Genomic DNA, 17520 nt, shown 5'->3' on the forward strand with positions numbered 1-17520 from the left:
TGTACGATCTCGCAGGCTCAGTACTGGAGAAAGACTCACCAATCATGCTGCTTGCAAATTTGGACGCATCACGTTTTTGCAATTGCTACAGATGTGATGCTGTATCTAATCGAATCAATCATATCGAGAGGCTGTATAGCTGGAGATGAGCTTTTCAGTCAAAGGAATTTCATTAGAATCCGCGATATTCCTTTCAAAGTTCAAAAGAATACAAATCTTGAAAAGAGACATCGAATGCAGCTGGATTCCACTTACATGAGTTTGGATTATCTAATTATATACATGCCTCTATTAAATGTTGAAATTTTAAAGTTAGAAATCTGAAAAATAAATGTTTGTATGACAGTTGCTTTTATAATAGCACACGACAGCAAGTCTAATTTACTTTATGACTCATTTCTCCCTCGGGCCCCCATCTTTGGTTTTGTCTGATCATATTTATTTACCTGTATTTGATTTGTATTGTATTTATTTATTTATTTATTATTATTATTATTATTATTATTATTATTATTATTATTATTATTATTATTATTATTATTATACGGCATAATCACGTTGAAATACCATTTCAAGTTAGATCATCGAAGTTAAGCACTGTTGAGTCGAATCAGTACTAAAAATGGGTGACTATTTGGGAATTCCAAGTGTTGTATGTGCTTTCCGCTTAACTAAGTAGGATGTTTGCTGTACTAAGCAGAACTGACTTCTGAAGTGCGGTGATGTACTTGATTCCCAAGGAGTTCAACTATTTCTCAAGATGATCTGGAATTAAGCCAAGCACACCTATGATGATGAGTACAACGGAAGTTTTCTTATTCCACGTCCGACCAATCTCCGCTTTCAGTTTCTGATAGTTCCGTAGTTTCTCATTCTTATTGCCTGCTAACTTGATGTTTGGACAAGTCACATCAATAATTCGGCATTTATTGGTATTTTTGTTCACAACCACAATATCCGGTCTCCTATGAGTAATATCTCGGTCACACTAAATCATGAAATCACAGAGAATCTTAATGTCCTCGTTTTTCACTACCGCTTCTGAATGATGTTTAAACCACTCATCCGTCACTTGAATTCCAAACTTTTCGGACATACTTTGTCATGACGACGTTTGTACTCTTTTGGGGCAAATGTAGACCACTCAGCGCTCATTAACTTTGTCTAATATTATTATGGGCTCTCAAGAAGCTTTCACACAGGTTATCAAAGATCTCATTGAATACAGCCTGTGGTGTTCCCTTGGAAGCTGAGTGACAACAAGTCTCCCCAGATTTTCCAGTACTCTCCACCTCTTTCGATAACATTTGCAAATAAATTTGCATTATCGCAACAGCTGCTTACCATTGATTTCTCGTTGGCAATAGCCATTGGTCTTTACTGGAATTTGAGTGGCAATAAGCCTCCCCAAGGTCCCAGTTCTCTTCGCACTTATACAGTGGAGGTCTGGTCAGTGCTCACTCCTCGGTCTTTCCTTCCTTCTTGACAACTTGGCTATTTGGTTTAACTCTTTTAGGGGGACAGTGATGTGGTAATGGGGGATTGAGTGGGGTTAGAGAACATCTAGGTATGCAGCTTTAATGTTCTTGGTTCCATGTAGCGCTTCATGTTTTGCCTTTGTGGCAGTTTGCCTTGTCTACGCTTTTGGTTCGTCTGTGTTAGTCTCCACAGTCAAGGGTTTCCCTTAATATTTCAACTGTTTAATTCTTCTTCTTCTTCTTCTTCTTATTATTATTATTATTATTATTATTATTATTATTATTATTATTATTATTATTTTACAGCATAATCACGTTGAAATGCCATTTCAAGTTAGATCATCGAAGTTAAGCAATGTTGAGTCGAATCAGTACTAAAAATGGGTGACAATTTGGGAATTCCAAGTGTTGTATGTGCTTTCCGCTTAACTAAGTAGGACGTTTGCTGTACTAAGCAGAACTGACTTCTAAAGTGCGGTGATGTAACTCGACATTGTTTCCAATCGTCTAACACTACTCCTTGACACTGGACTCAAGCAGTGCCGATTCAATAGAGGTGTGGCTGGAGATTGTACAACCCTTGCCCTACAATTACACTTGCAGCTAACCTTAGAGGAGATATCCATTGTCTCTTGAGACTGAACGGAGATCGATTCTATTACAGGTTTTCTATGAAAGGAGTTCCTGCCGATCAGGACGCTCACATCTTTCTTGATTGCTCAGATGTGATCAACTGACGTTTACAATAGCTCTTATTGGTAAATAGTGGGCTTGGAATCTTGATATCTTCAGCCTTTAGTTTGTCCAATATACTTATTCGGCGAGATTTGACCTCCAGACATTCTGTCTTATGTAACTGAAATTCCTGATACTGTTGATCGCAGGTATTGTCATTAATTTGGAAGGAGGGCGAGTTTGCTTGAAACTTCGGTCTGTAATTGATTCCACCGGTTTTTGTGGAATTTATCTCGAACGAACACGAAATCGATTCTCTTTGGAGACTTTGTCTTCTACTTCGTCGCTGGTAATTTCAAACTTAAGCTTTGAAGAAAGTAGTTTTAGATCACAGCATCTGCATATACATGTGCAATGTTTGGTTATTCTTGACAGTTTTGCATAATTTCTTCTATTAATTATCATTTTAATACAATTTTTACGAACTTGAAACTTATTTTATTCTAAAATGTGTAGTATTCCTACTTACTATATATATATATATATATATATATATATATATATATATATATATATATATATATATATACTAGCAGGGAGACCCGACGTTGCCCGGGATTGAATGATGATCAACGAATATTTCCCACTCCTATATTTTTATTGTCATCGAAATCCGTGAAATCGCCCGGGAGAAAGCTTCACATGCCTTCATGCAGTAAATTAATCCAGAGAAATATGTTATTCTACATTGCACTCTAGAGAACCTACTGTTTCTTTTATAAAATGATGTTATATAAACTTCTTTCCAGTTAACAAAAAAAAAAAAACATTACGAAATTTACGTGCGAGGTTGGAACCTACAGACCATGTCATGCAAAAAAAAGAAAAGAAAAGAAACACGTAAATTATCAAGTATTATAAAATTCTTTGCGATTAATGAAAAAAAAAAGAAATTTATGTGCAGAGTTTGAACGTACAAACCACGTCATGATATAAAAAAAAATGCTATCAACTTACCCTCAATAGAATTTTCACGGCCCGTTGTTCTATCATTGTTGCTAAGCGACGACATGGAAAAAATGGCCTTTCCGATGATAGATAAATTAAAATAACGGTTTCGATTATCGATTATCGGTAATTATCGGGGTGTTCTGAGGCAAAACTTAACTAAAATTACTTTCAGACTTATACACCAAAGTTCTGGAAATTTTAAAGAAAATCTGTTCAGCCGTTTCGGAGTCTATAAAGAATGAGTCACACACAAGTTGCATTTATATAATTTATAAAGATGAGGAATAAATGTTATACATAACTAATATATATATATATATATATATATATATATATATATATATATATATATATATATATAGGAAATGTATTATTGTGAGTCCAGAATGAGTTTACAAATTGTTTCAGCTAGAGGAAAATCCTCAAAGAGGAAAAATCCAGCTAGCATCGTCAGAATTCATAGAGTCCATCAATGAATTCTGACGATGCTAGTTTGATTTTTCCTCTTTGAAGATTTTCCTCTAGCTGAAACAATTTGTAAACTCATTTTGGACTCACAATAATAAATTTCCTATATACTGCTCTGACTACACATTGAGCACTCTAGTCCGGTTTTTTCACCACTGGTAAATAAATAAATATATATATATATATATATATATATATATATATATATATATATATATATATATATATATATATATAAAGATGAGGAATAAAAGTTATACATAACTAATACAGCAGGTTGACAAGAAAATTCTTGCGGCTTTTAACTTTTAAATTCAAATGAACATATTTCGCCTCAAACAAAATATTTATTGATCAAAATCAGCACCATAAGATTGAACACACTTTTGTCAACGCAAAACAAGTTTATTTTATGTTAGTAACATAAAAAATCTTGCGTGTTCGTGGCAATGAAACCGCTGAAGACGTTTTTGATATCGCTTAGATTTATTAAGCGTTTCTCACGCAGAAAGTTGTCGAGGTGCTTGTTGAAAAAGTGGTAGTCGGTAAGTGAGAAGTCTGGAGATGAAGCAGAGTTTCGTGGCCCAACGTTCAACTTCTGCGGGGTCAGTTTAGCAAAGTGCGGTCGAGCATTATCGTAGACGAGAATTGGGCCTTTTCTGTTGACTGATGCTGAGTGTTGTTGTCGAAGTTTCTGATGCATTTCATCCATTTGTTGACAGTACCTTTTCCACCGTAATGGTTTCGCCTGCATTAAAAAACTGTAATGGATGAGACAGGTCGCAGATCACCAAACAGTCAGCATGACCTTCTTTTGGTGCAACTCTGGCTTCGGGAAGTGTCGTGGAGTTTCGTCAACGTCTAACCACTGATGTGAGCGTCGCCGGTTGTCGTAAAAAAAAAACTTTTCATGGAAAGTCACAACCTAGTGGAAAAAACAGGTCGTTCTTGCTGTGTAAAAAAAGGGAAGATGGCAATTCATAATGGCGTTTCTTTCGGTCGTCATTCAATTCGTGAGGTACCCATTTATCGTGTTTTTTGTCTTTCCAATCTCTCTCAAGTGGTTGGAAATGATCGTATACGGTACGTCTAATTCAGAAGCTAGTTCTCGACCAATTGTGCGTGGATTGGCTTCGATTAAGGCTCTTAATTGATCGTTGTCAACATCCGATAACCAACCACTACGCTCATCATCTTCAAGACTCTCGTCGCCGCCACGAAATTTCTTAAACCACCATTGTACTATGCATTAAGTAGTGATTCCTGGGCCAAACGCTTCGTTGATATCGCGAAATTTTTCAACAGCATTTCAGCCTAGTTTGAATTGTAAATAAGAAAATTGTGTGAATTTGCCTTTTTCCATCTTGTATTCAACGTTCTGAAAAGAAGACACAATTGTTTTAAAACCATTGTAACTGAAACGCTTAAATTGAGTGAAAACGCTCTTTAGATGTTATATAAAGTAAAGGTGTTATAACGAAAACTTATTTGAAAATACATCATTTGAAATCAAAATCAAAAATTCCGCAAGGACTTTCTTCTCAACTAAATATCATTAAGGAAAAGTTAAAGGGGGAAAACTAAGAAAATAAAAAAAAAATGAAAACTCTTTAGGTTATGGTATTTTGAAGCTAAATGCTTCTTATCAGAAGAGAAGGGCTAGAATTATACAAAATGCAAATATAGATAAAACTTGCTTAATAACATTTACATATGAAATGAGTATGTGGGAATAGGATAATGTGGTAAAAAATAATTAAAAAATATTAAAAGTAGGTACAATATATAAGAGTAAATCAGAAAGGTAGTATATATGTCGGTAATAGTAAAAAAAAAAGAATTCTGGGGCACTATGAAATAATGGAAATAAGGGATATGGAAATACATATAAAAATAAAACGACCTGAAAGTGAAGAAAAAAAGAACCAAACATTTTTTTTTAACTCCGGATTAAAAAAAAACTTTAAGGTTTTCATAAAAGGTCAAATGCCATGGCCTATTGAGTTTTATTCTTTTTTTTTTTTTTTTTTTTTCTTATTTTTCTCCTATTACTTTTCCTTATTTGTTTGTTCCTCTTAATAGTACTGAGCTCTTCTCATCTGGATAAGTGTTGCTTTGTTAAAGATTTTTTTTTTTTTGGTAATATTATTGTATCATATATATATATATATATATATATATATATATATATATATATATATATATATTCTTTGAAAATTGAACTTCTTTGAAAATTTGACACTTATTTATTTTTTACTGTTTCTTATTATATGCTTGGTTTAATTTAACTTACATTTATGTATAGGTTCTACATTCTGCGTAATTTGGGTAGCATTTAGAATGCAAACGGCTAGAACGTTTGCATTCTTAATGCATGTATGTATGTATGTATGTATGTATGTATGTATAACCACGTTGACACACCGGTTCTCATCAGATCACCGAAGTTAAGCAACATTGAGCTTGGCTAGTACCAGATGGGTGATCGTTTGAGAATTCTAAGCGCTGTGTGTGCTTTCCACTTATCTCGGCATTGTTTTTAGTCATCTTGAACCTCCACTTGTATTCAACAATACAGTGGGTATCCATAGTCTGTCAATACTGAAGGAAGCCTTTATACATGTATGTAGATATATATATATCTGTATCTATTGGCTTTTGTTCTATAGTTTTTACTTTCAGTTGAACATACATACATACATACATACATACATACAGATAGCCGACCTTTATATAATAGTCTCATAGGACTATATTGCGGTGTCCGATGCTATAAAAAAATAGAAGAGATTAAAAGTGTGTGCAACATCTTCATATTAAAGCCTCTATCTCTCTATCTCTCTCTATCTTTCTCTCTCTTCCCTTCTTATTTTTCTACACCCCTCTTTACCTCTACTCAGCCAACTGCTCTCTCTTGCTTTAATGTATTTACCCCGCCTTTATATAATATTATTGATAACCTTGGAAATAGCTGAAGACCTGCCACTCACCGCGTTCCGGACAAATGCTGGCCTTGTTGCCCTTCCAAAGGATAAATATATTTTCTTTTAATCTCCATATATAATAAAATGACTGCAGAAATTCCTCTCTAGGCCAAAGTATCATAGGTTTGCAATAACAAAAGCCACATACAAATTCAAAATATCAAAGCTAATAGCCACTACTGTATGTAGCTTTCGAACACCATTTTATACACATTCAGTCGTGATAATAAAATCCTACATTCCATCCTACGAGCAACACCAATCTTTATAATATATATACCTAACATAATCTTTACAATTTTCGAATCATAAATAATAAAGGCTCCCTTGCTAAAATTCATTCATTCTGATTGGCTGAGCTCAGACAATTCCCATATGTCGGAATGCAATTCTTCGCTTTATAAATGAACACTTACTAACATTCAAAAATGGCGTCACTAAGAGACATTATAAGACGTCTTCGTCAAAACAAGAAATAAATTGATCAGCCTTTTCGATCGACTTCATATACCATTAAACACACTACGTGTACATTGGCGATGTTTCAATCAGACGCATTTCATATATACTTATCTATTGAGGAGTTTAGCTCCCAAATATTTGCGTATTTTACATTAACATTTTTGCAGAAAAAAATTCAAATCATATGGAAGTTTATTTGTAAATTATTTTATCTTTTCCTTGCACTTTGGCGAAATTTTTAAGTAAAAAATACGGAGGTTTATTGAAGAAATATCACGAACTTATTTTTTGCCAACTATTTTATCTTCGCCACATATTTCGTTTATTAAAATTCCATATTTTTTCGCAACAAATCTTAATAAAAACACGCTATTATTTGGAAGCTATATACATATGAAATATATCGGTTCAAAACATTACAAATCTACACAAGCTTACAAAATATATCTATAATGATGTGCAATTAAATCTGGACTAAATTTGAGGAGATTAGCTCCTAAATATTTGCGTTTATTTTATTATTATGCCGAGAGAAAAAAAAAACAGAAGTTTATCGAACGAAAAAAATACGAACTTATTTTTTGCCAACAATTTTACTTAGCTTTCAAATATTTTCGCCTTTTACATCAAGATTTCTACAAAAAAATAACAAACAAACAAACAAAAAACAATTAAAAATATACGGAAGTTTATTTGGAAATTATTTTATCTTTTCCAAGCGATTTCACGACATTTGTAGGTAAAGCATACGGGAGTTTATTGAACGTTATGAAACAAACTTCTCTTTTGACAACGAGTTTCTTTCCGCAACATATTTCTTTAAAGAAAATTCCGTAATTTCCTCTTTTTGGAACAAATCGTAATAGCAGACCCATGATTATTTGGAATCCAAGCTCTTCAATGTATACATTTATATGAAATGTGTCGGTTTAATACATTACAAAACTCCACAAGCACACAAAACTATAATAAAGTGTACTTATATCAGGACTATTTGAAGAAGTCAGCTCCCAAATATTTGCATTTTTTATTATATTTCCTGGACTAAATTGAAGAGCTTAGCTCCCTAAAATTTGCGTTTTTTTAAATTATTATTATGTCAAAACAAAAAATACGGAAGTTTATTGAATGAAATAAAATTAACTTATTTTTGCCAACTATTTTATTTCCTCAACATATATATGTTTTTTCGGAACAAATCGCCTAAAACCATGCGATTATTTGGAAGCGAAACTCTTCAATATATAAATATATTTGAAATGCATCGGTTTAAAACATTGCCAATCTACAAAAGCATACAAGATATAACTGTAATGATGTGGAAAAAAACATAAATGTTTATATATTTATGCACACACTATTTGTTTTTACATTTTGGCATTTTGTTTGTGAAAATCTGGATATAGTTATCAATTTGGCTTTTTTTGACATTTTTTCTGAAAGATTTAGCTTCAAATATTAAGTAGAGTATGGCAATGTTAATACTGCCACGAGCATTTAGATTTTTTCTTTTCAATTTTTCACATATTTGTAGGCCCTTTTCATAGATTACAGGCTTAGTTTTCAAATTACAAAAATACCTTGGAAAAAATTGAATACACTTTACCAACCGTAAAAGGAAAACATTTAAAGTCTAGGTGCAGCAATAACAACTGACGTGGTAAACAAAATGTGTGTTCCATTTATTAGAACGTTATCATTACAAATTGATCCCCGACTATTACAATCATTAGAAATACTACCTTAATTTTTTTTCTCAGAAAATTAAGCCTGTACTCGATGATAACGGCCGAAAAAAAACTACGACAAGGTTAAAAAGAAAATTTTTAAAGGCTACAGGAATCATTGTTCAAGTCCGCAGCAATGTTTTTTTCTTTTGGTTGTTTCTTTTCCTCGTGACACAATGTTGGCACGTCTACGGCACCAGTGCCCGCTAGTTGACTCGGCCGGCAGTGGCTCTAACAACCTTAACAACCTTAGTTTAATTGTTTTTGTCTTTTGTTTACACGTCGTGTGGGGGTGCATACTTCCACCGGGCAACACCGGTACACGGGTCTTGCTATTTTTAAATATTATTCATATAGGGCAACATCGATCACAAATGTTTCAACTTTATGCATTTGTTATGTAGTTTTGGGGTTTTTTTTTTTTTTTACTTTAAGTAAGACATGTATACACATTGATGAATAGGACTATTCGGCGCTGCCGGGAGCAAAAGTGTAACATATTTCTATTAAATTGATGCCCTATTGATTTTTATTAACAAAATTTATATCAAATATAGACTGACAGATTAATCTAATAGAAGGATTATTGTGAAAGTCTTGTTTGTGGTCTTTTAACGAAATCTGGGCGTTCAAGGAACTGTCATTTTCTGTGTATTGATCAGTTTTTAGTTTAGATGATATTATTTTAGCTTTATGTTGTTTTGCAATTTTTATAGAAAATAGCCTTATATTATTCGTAGCTCATAAAATTTTTGGTTTGTAAGCTGGTACCATTAGGTTGTTATTATTATTATTATTATTATTATTATTATTATTATTATTATTATTATTATTATTACAGCTTTCAGAAAATTCATTTATAAGATGAGTTTTGAAGATTAGTATATTTTGTGTGTGTGTGTGTGTGTGTGTGTGTGTGTGTGTGTGTGTGTGTGTGTGTGTGTGTGTGTGTGTGTGTGTGTTTCGTTATATTTTTGCAGATTTAAAAATTTCCTCGAAATTATCCCATGCTTGGTTGTTAGTGAACTTTTTTAAAGCATTATCATTACAAATTAATGATTATATCTTGAATTTGCGTTCCGCTTAATTATAACACACACACTAACACACACATACATATGTGTGTGTGTGTGTGTGTGTGTGTGTGTGTGTGTTATAATCAAGTAGAATTCAAATTATATATTTACACATCTAATATATAAAGTAAAGTCAGATTCTCGAATCTTTGTAGTTTAGAATTTTTCTTCTTACAAAAGCAATGTCTGATTTTTGTTAGTCAGTAGTTTTGTTGCTGCTGTTGTTGTTGTTGTTGCTGTTTTGCAGAACTTTGGTCCATGTTCTTCACGACAAAATCATGTATTTCGATTTAATTTTTTTTTTAAATACTTTGTTCTTCTCGGAAGATTTATTAAAATGGACGCTATCTTTACTTAACACTTTTCAGTTATGACCTAGAGAGTAGCAGTAGCTGCCAATACAAATATAAATGCTTAGCATTACAAGAGATATAGCAAACCGAATTAACTATAAAACTGAAGATCTGAATTCATAAGTCCCACCAACAATTAAAAAAATTGTTAGAAATCTTATTAATAGATTATTTATTTAAATGAAACATAGGGTAAAAGTAATCAACACATATCTAATCTGTGGTGGAATGTTGTCTTAATGTTGGTAACGTTCAATGCTGCCAAAAGTAAGCTTATTTCCTTTAATAATTTAAAAAAAAAACCTTCTCAACTAGTGATTGCCATGGCTAATGATATACTGCCTGAAATTACTTCCCTCAAGCTCCTAAGGTTAATATTCACAGACAACATGAATTGGAAAAAATACATTGAGGTAATTGCCAAGGCTGCTGCAAGGAAGATGTGCTCTCTCTACTGTGCTAAAATGTTACTCACACTTAACAGTGTCTTGTAAACAAGGTCACGGTTCGCTCATGCATGAAGTATTGTTGCCATGTCCAGGCAGGTGCATCTGCCACTAATCTCTCGCTCCTAGACAGGGTTCAAAAAAGAGTCGACAACCTAATAAGTCCTGCACTGTCAACTAAACTCAAACCTCTGTCCCATCACCGAAAAGTAACATCCTTGTGCCTGTTTTACAAGTATGTATGGAGTATTGTTGTCACATTTGGGCTGGTGCATCTGCTGCTAGTCTCTCGATCCTAGACAAGGTTCAAAAGAGAGTCGCCAAACTGATAGGCCCTGAATTGGCATCTAAGCTTCAGCCTCTGTCCCATCGACGAAACGTTGCATTCCTTTGCCTGTTCTACAAGTATTTTAATGGCGAATGCTCTGACGAACTGCAGACACTTGTGCCCCCACGACGTAGACACCCTCGAAAAACCCGACAGGCAGCTAAATCCCACCCCCACACAGTAGAGATCCCTAGATGTAAAAGATCTTTCTACTCCAGTAGTTTCTTCCACAGAACCGCTAGACTCTGGAATTCCATTCCAGGTCCCTGCTTCCATAACTTTACTGACATGCAGAAGTTGAAGTGTAACGTGAACCGACATCTTGCTGCCCAAATCCCAACATAGTGCCCCAGTAGTTGCTGCCCCTGATAGTAGCCCCCTACACCAAAGTGGCAATGTGCCTTGTTTGGGGTGAAAATGTAATAAAAAAAAAATTAAAAAATAAAAAATTTCAATTGCAAGTGCTCTGACAAGCTCCAAGCACTAGTACCCCCTCGACGACAATATCCTCAACAAACCTGACAAGCAGCAAAATCCCACCCCTACACTGTCGAGATCCCTAGATGTCGTAAAGCCTTCTACTCAAATAGCTTTTTCCCTCGGACTGCTGCACTTTGGAATTCCTTCTTAGACTCCTGACTCTCTGACTGTACTGACATGCAAAAATTCAAGTATAATGTAAACAGGCATCTTGCTGCTCAACTCCCTTATAGTATATTATTTAATTAATTGAAATTCATTACTGAGATGAGTAATTTGCATTATTTATTAATTTATTTATTGCGGACTATTATCCTAATTAATTTTTTAATTTGTTGTTTCACAACGTTTCGGACAAATATTCCTCTGGCCTTCGTCAGGTGGTAACCACGGCATGAACGTTGTGAAACAACATCTTAAAAAGATGAGGATAATAGGTCGTAATAAACAAATGGATAAATAATACAAATTACTCATCTCAATAATGAATTCCAATTAAATAAATAAAATATATTATTCGGTTCGGATCAGACAATGGAAGATCCGATAATAAATAAATGTGGACTTATAAGACCAAAAAATCCAGCCTTGATCGTCCTTCGGAGACGTTGAATCTCTATGGTTCCAGGTTAGCATTGTCTGAAGATAGCGGTTTCAATCCTACCGAAAGCCGGTCAGAGGCTTAGTTGATCAAAACGTGGTGAGATGACAACAACTATGGAAGGCAGTAATTGCTGAGCATGAAGTTAGGAGATTCAGCATTCTTATCCCGTCATGGTAACCACCTGACGAAGGCCAGAGGAATAGTTGGCCGAAACGTCGTGAAACAACAACATAAAAAGATGGGGATAACAGTCCGCAATAAATGAATGAACAAATAACACTTGAATAGTATCCTTGCAAATCTGGTGCCAAATTGTTACCCTCACGATTAAGTGGCTCTGTGCCTTGTTTGCAGTGAAATAACAGTAAAAAAAAGGGCGTAAAATAATAAAACCAAGGCATTTCTTTTATTCGTTAAAAAAAGTCAGTTATTTCAAAATGTTATTTCAAAATGTTATTTCAAAATGTTATTTCAAAATGTTATTTCTATATTTTATCATTGTTTGAACAAAAAGATATTTGCTTGTGACGTTAGACAATTTCCAACGTTTTGAAAACATTTATACTGTCGATTATTTATTACTCCTTTTCATCCTAAACAAGGAGTATTGGCACTTGGACGTAAGGAGCTACTATTTGAGATTGTGGGGAGTTGAGTAGCGAGATATTTGTTTATATCATATTTAAACTTCTGCATGTCGGTACAACGAGAGAAGCAGGAAACATGGAGGGAAGTCAAGAAATTCAAGAGAAGATACTATCATCTTTTGAACATCTACGAATCTCAACAGTGAAGGGGTGGGATTTTGCTGGGTGTCAGTAATATACAGGGGGCACAAGTACTGTGAGTTTGTACTGGTAAAACAAGCAGAGAAGTTCATTTGTTTGTGACACTTAGAAAATTTCCAACAATTTGAAAGCATTTAAACTGTTGAATAAAAAGCAGTATTAAAATTCTTAAAAGATTTTCGTTTACTAAAAAAAAAATAAACTTTTTTTTTTAAACAAAATTTATATCCAATTCTTTTATAAAAGCAACAGAATAATCATCATCATATTCATCATGATAATCATCATCATAATCAACAACATAACCATCATCATAATCATCATAACCATCATCATAATGATCATCATAATCATCATCATAATCAACACCATAATAATCATCATAATCATCATCATAACAAACATCGTAACAATCATCATAATCATCATAATCATCATAATCATCATAATCATTATCAAAATCATCATCATAAGCGACATCATAATCATCATCGTAATCATCATCATAATCATAATCAACATCATAATCAACATAATAATCGACATCATAATCATCATAATCATCATAATCATCATAATCATCATCCTAACCATCATCATAATCATTATCAAAATCATCATCATAAGCGACATCATAATCATCATCGTAATCATCATCATAATCATAATCAACATCATAATCAACATCATAATCAACATAATAATCGACATCATAATCATCATCATAAGCAACATAATAATCATCATCATAATCATCATCATAATCACGATCATAATCAAGATCATAATCATCATCATAATCATAATCGACATCATAATCAACATCATAATCAACATCATAATCATCATAATCATCATCATAATCATCATCATAATCATCATCATAATCATCATCATAATCGACATCATAATCATCATCATAATCATCATCATAATCGTCATCATAATCATCATCATAATCATCATCATAATAATCATAATCATCATCATAATCATCATCATAATCATCATCATAAGCGACATCGTAATCATCATCATAATCATCATCATAATCATAATCAACATCATAATCAACATCATAATCAACATCATAATCAACATAATAATCGACATCATAATCATCATCATAATCAACATCATAATCATCATCATAATCATCATCATAATCAACATCATAATCAAGATCATAATCATGATCATAATCATCATCATAATCGACATCATAATCATCATCATAATCATCATCATAATCAACATCATAATCGACATCATAATCATCATCATAATCAACATCATAATCATCATCATAATCATCATCATAATCATCATCATAATCATCATCATAATCGACATCATAATCATCATCATAATCAACATCATAATCATCATCATAATCAACATCATAATCATCATCATAATCATCATCATAATCATCATCATAATCAACATCATAATCATCATCATAATCATCATCATAATCATTATCATAATCGACATCATAATCATCATCATAATCAACATCATAATCATCATCATAATCAACATCATAATCAACATCATAATCATCATCATAAACTACGATGTATAACAAGTGTGTGCAATTAACACCTTAATAACCAATCGTAATTATAAAATTTTATTTTAAAAAAAATTTTAAAAGTCAGGAAAATCTAAATGTTTATGTGAACACTATTAACTACCGAAGTATGTTTCATTCATTTGCGCGCGTGTGCACACACACACACGCACACACAATGATGATGATCATCATCATCATGATCATCATCATAATCATTATGAAAATGAGATTTCGACATGATTGGAATGAAAAGGGAAAAACAAAATTATCTATATATTCACTGACGTTTCATCTATATACGCAGATATATTCTTACACACACACACCCACACACACACACACACACACACACACACACATATATATATATATATATATATATATATATATATATATATATATATATATATAAACCACGTAATATCCTTTAAACAGGAACCTGAGATAGAAACTAATAGGGATGGCGTTAATGATAACAGAGGGGTGCGTACAAGAATCAGCATTAAAAATAAAAACAAAAAGAGGAATACAACTGCATTAGGTGATTGGGTTAGGGATCTTAATAGAAATAATGAAGATTTTGAATTAAAATGGTCAGTAGTGGACTGGGGGGGGAAGTACAGTCCCGGGAAATCAAAACGGTGCAATCTGTGTTTATTGGAAGCCTTCTACATAGTGAATTCAAAAGAGGAAATTTTGAATAAAAGACTAGATGCCATACAGGGATGTCTTCACAGGAACAGATTTCTGCTATCACGCGTTAAATGTAACTGAGGTATAACTTTTTACAACAATAAGGATCATCGGATGCTAGGATTAAATTTTAATGTAGAGTTAAATAGCTAGAATTGTTACAATCTAAATGAAGGGTCCAAATCTAACATGCGAATATAGTTTCCATTATTCTAAACCGGGTAAGAAATATAAATAAAGTATAAAGCTCATCTAAGAATGGAATTTTTTTCCATAACAGTGAGCATTTTTTGTATTCAGTTGTAGCAGTATTGATGTTGAATAAGTGATACCCCCTTCAAATCAATAAAACAACTTAATAATAAACCAGTTATTATTCAAAATTAAATCAGCAATTTAGGGACTGGAAATTAATTTAATTGATTTTGTCTTCTGACATTTTAAGTTTGCAGAATCCATGCTGGTTATTTACTTACTTTACTCCTTGTTCTAAATGTTTTTTACCCATAAATGCATGAGTAGACATCTTCTCATCGGTGTGAAACACATTTGTAGCTATTGAGTGGTTTTGCTGTCAGATTAATAATTAGAGGATATATACTATTTTATTTAGATACCCAAGAATATAAAACACGAATTATAACTCTAGCTTTGAAGACATGAGCAGCATAAGTGATTAATAACATATGTGGGTTAAATCCAGGGGCAAAAACCAATTTTTAAGATTAAAAACATAATTTACATCTTTAATATGATAAATAAGCTATCGTAACACGTTCTGGATCTGTTTGATTAAATTAATTATTAAATCATAGACGCTTTCTAGTAATCAATAGACCGAAAACATCAAACGGCCTGAATTATCTCCCTTTAGCTTTTATAGGAAATAAAAATCGACCTCTTTTCCAACAGAATTAACTATTAGCAATTAACAACATAATTGGATTACCTCCCTTCGCAATTGTTTTTAGTAACGATATGAAAATATATTTAATTAGAATGATAATGAATTCTAAAACATTAAATAATAATAAATAGATTAAAATCCCTTACTCGAAATGTTGTACAAGGATATATAATACAGTCTTTTTCTTTATTCTAATATTCAATTAAACATTAAACCTAAAATGGTCTTAGATATAGGTACTAAAATAACGATAATGTGTAAACATTACTTGCCACTAATACGAAACTAAAATTAACTGTAACGTTAATGCAAGGTTGTTACGGCCATGTTATAAATATAGAAATAAAAATTGAAAAATTCTTTTTATAAAAAAATTACTTATAGAAAATAAAGAAACAGCGAAATCTAATTTAGGAACTCAACAAATGGTATAAAAAAAAAATTTTTAATGGCTGAGGGCTTTCTGTGGAAACTTCTCACAACTCTGTTCTTCAATAAGGATACAAAAATTAGGTGGTATATTAATATTTAAATGGGCTTTTCCGTAGCTACCGCAAAGGTAAATGTTTCTCACATACTTTTTCCGTTAAGGGAATTTTTCCTTTCCCTTTCTTTTTCTTTCTCTTCAAAAATGCTCTATTGTCAAAAGTGTTTTTATTCATAAAGTCTGAAGAAATGCTGGTTTTTGAAATTTTTCAAACGATATAATGTTTGAAATTGTCGACCGAGCATGGAAACAATTGTAACGTTAAATGAAATACACTTTTTGTTGCCATCAACACCTTTTTGGAAGTCTTGATTTTGATTACACAGTATATTAATGCTCAATTATGAAATATGATAATTTTGTAGCTTACTCCTTAAGTCGATTCGTTTTGGCTTAAAACTTATTGGTATATGAAAATTTACTGGATAACACGAACTCACTATATTACATACAAGTCTATATATATATATATATATATATATATATATATATATATATATATATATATATATATATAACCGATATATATAACCGATATATATATATATATATATATATATATATATATATATATATATATATATATATATATATATATATATCGGTTAATAAACCAGTCACATTTGGTAATTTTTAACCTGAGATTCCATTGTTTCCGTGAAACCGAAGGTACCGATGGATGTTCAAAATAATGAATAGTGCTCATTAATATATCTGCTCTTGCGTGAGTAAGTGAGCACTCTTAGTCGTTCTCCTATATCACTGAATTACACTATATACATATACTGTATATGCCAGTATGCGTTCACACGAAACACGCCCGTGTGTGTATGCGTACATATGTGTGTGTGCGTGCGTGCGTGTGTGCGTATGTGTGTGTGTGTGTGTGTGTGTGTGTGTGTGTGTGTGTGTGTGTGTGTGTGTGTAAATTCTCTATATCGACGACCAACACGCACCAACTCTGTATAAGTAGC

Source organism: Euprymna scolopes, chromosome 21 (genome assembly GCF_053919585.1).
Source record: "Euprymna scolopes isolate OS-2025 chromosome 21, ASM5391958v1, whole genome shotgun sequence".
Taxonomy (NCBI): Eukaryota; Metazoa; Mollusca; class Cephalopoda; order Sepiida; family Sepiolidae; genus Euprymna; species Euprymna scolopes.